Here is a 2358-nt window from a genome sequence, read left to right as displayed (position 1 = left end):
ATTTAAAAGCGTATGTAAAGATACCTTTACAAATATATATATGTGTGTGTATATATATATGTAAAAGATTTATATATATATATAGTCTGTAATTCAGTAGTTACAATATATATTATATATGTCATATATACACACACAAAAAAAATATCAGCGATGAGATTGAACTTCACTATCATTGCACATGGCTGGGTGTTCTGTTGTGGTACAACAGTTCAGCTGAGTAACTAATTGAATTACAGACTATTCCTTGGCTGCTATGCGTAATTGTTGCAAATAACACACTAATTCACAAATCCTTCTTCAATCACACAACTTGAACACAAAGAGAAGCAAGAAATGTACACAAAGAGAAGTCAAGAAAATACTTAACACTTAAAATGATATTTCATTGATTCATAATCTGTGACATTCATACTATTTGAGAGCAAGGATTTGACAAAGTAATTTGTCTTTTCTTTTACCTAAGTATTTGTACTGCTCAAACCCTTCCTGCACTCCTAATGCTGGCAACAGCACAATGCCCAAACTTTCTGTGTATTTGCCCACAAAGGATACAGGCAAAAAACACAGAAGTTCTCCCCAGAGGAGTAAGTGGTGTTAGTCAGGAGTGTGAATGCTGAGAGAAACAGGTTATTCTGTATCTCTGAACACTGGATTCTGAGTGATAGAGGCTCCTGGGTGCTCTTTAATAAATTTGTTTTTGTGATATTCAGGTCACTCTAACATGGAGTCTAAAAGTCAAGAGCCAAGGGTCAAAGGATGACATTACTTGGATCACAATAAATATGTTAGAGTTCATATGGGTGGTTGCTGAACAGAATTAGGAAATGGGGTAAAAACAGAATAGATGAGATAGATAAGAGATGAATCGATAGGTGATGATAGATAGATAGATAGATAGATAGATAGATGATAGATGATAGATAGATGATGATAGATAGATGATAGATAGATAGATAGATAGATAGATAGATAGATAGATAGATGATAGATAGATGATTGATAGATAGACAGATAGACAGATAGATAACTGACAGACAGAACAAGAGAGGGACCTAATAGAATAGAATAGATGGTATGTCATGAGCCAAAAAGTATTATTAACTTAACCTTCTCCACTTGTAATCAAACAAAAGAGGAGAAAAAACAAGTAAAAAATATGAGCCAAAGTACTATTTTAATTTGGGGGTTTTTTGGTAGTGTTTATCCAACAAAATTCCTAGAGATCACTGTATTACATCCTTCACATTTGATCGGGCAGCATGGTCTAAATCTCATCATTAAAAAAATTTTTTTAAATAAATCTCATCATTTTTGGAGAAATATTTGAGCGCTGGTACAGTAGTCTCCCCCCGCCCGCCCTATCCACATGGGATATGTTCCAAGGGCGCCAGTGGATATCTGAAACCACGGACACTACCAAACCCTATATATACTGTTTTTTCTTATTCATACATGCCTATGACAAAGTTTATTTATAAATTAGGCACATAAAAGATTAACAATAACTAGCAATAAAATAGAACCATTATAACAATACACTGCAATAAAAGTTATGCAGCTGTGGTCTCTGTCTCTCAAAATACCTTATTATACTGTACTCACCCATCTTCTTCTTGTGATGATGTGAGAAGATAAAATGCCGACATGATGAGATGGAGTGAGGCAAATCACGTAGGTACTGTGATAAAGTGTTAGGCTACTATTGACCTTCTGATAATATGTCAAAAGAAGGATCATGTGCTTCCAGACTAAGGTTGCTGCAGATAAGGGGGGACATTATGTATGTTTCTTCATCCTTTGATATTTAAAATGTATTCAAATCAATCTCTTTTGAAGTTCCCATTACTCTATCATCTACATAGACTTTTGCTATCTTCTATTGCTAACTGGTTTAATTGTGCCTGATGTTCTTTCTGCACTAAAGGGGCTGAGAAATTCTTCAAAATTATATTCGATGCTGCATGTAATCCTCCTTTTTTGGCAAGATTTTCTGTTTCATTTTGCAATTGATTTGCGTTTTATCTTGGCATCCAAAAATCTGTAAGATGCAGGTAGAGAGGCACTGAATAGGCACCAAAATCTCTAGTGGCGTTAAAGGGAAGAAAAGTGTAAGTGGGGGTTAATTTTTTTGAGTAAAAGTTCATTAGTAAACATTTCCATATCAGAAGGATGTTTGCTCCCCTATGCCAATTCATAACTTTACTTTGGACAAGTTCTTAATCTCAAAATCCTCTAGCGAATGTGATTAAGACTAATAGACCCAGATGGTAAAATGTTGAATTTTGACTCTACTTGAATAACATATGTATTAATCTCCTTCAATTCGTGTATCATTTATTATCAAGCAATTGCAAC

The sequence above is a fragment of the Ailuropoda melanoleuca genome, chromosome 11, assembly GCF_002007445.2.
Source record: "Ailuropoda melanoleuca isolate Jingjing chromosome 11, ASM200744v2, whole genome shotgun sequence".
Taxonomy (NCBI): domain Eukaryota; kingdom Metazoa; phylum Chordata; class Mammalia; order Carnivora; family Ursidae; genus Ailuropoda; species Ailuropoda melanoleuca.
The sequence above is the reverse complement of the archived record's forward strand: the minus strand, read 5'-3'. Positions refer to the sequence as shown.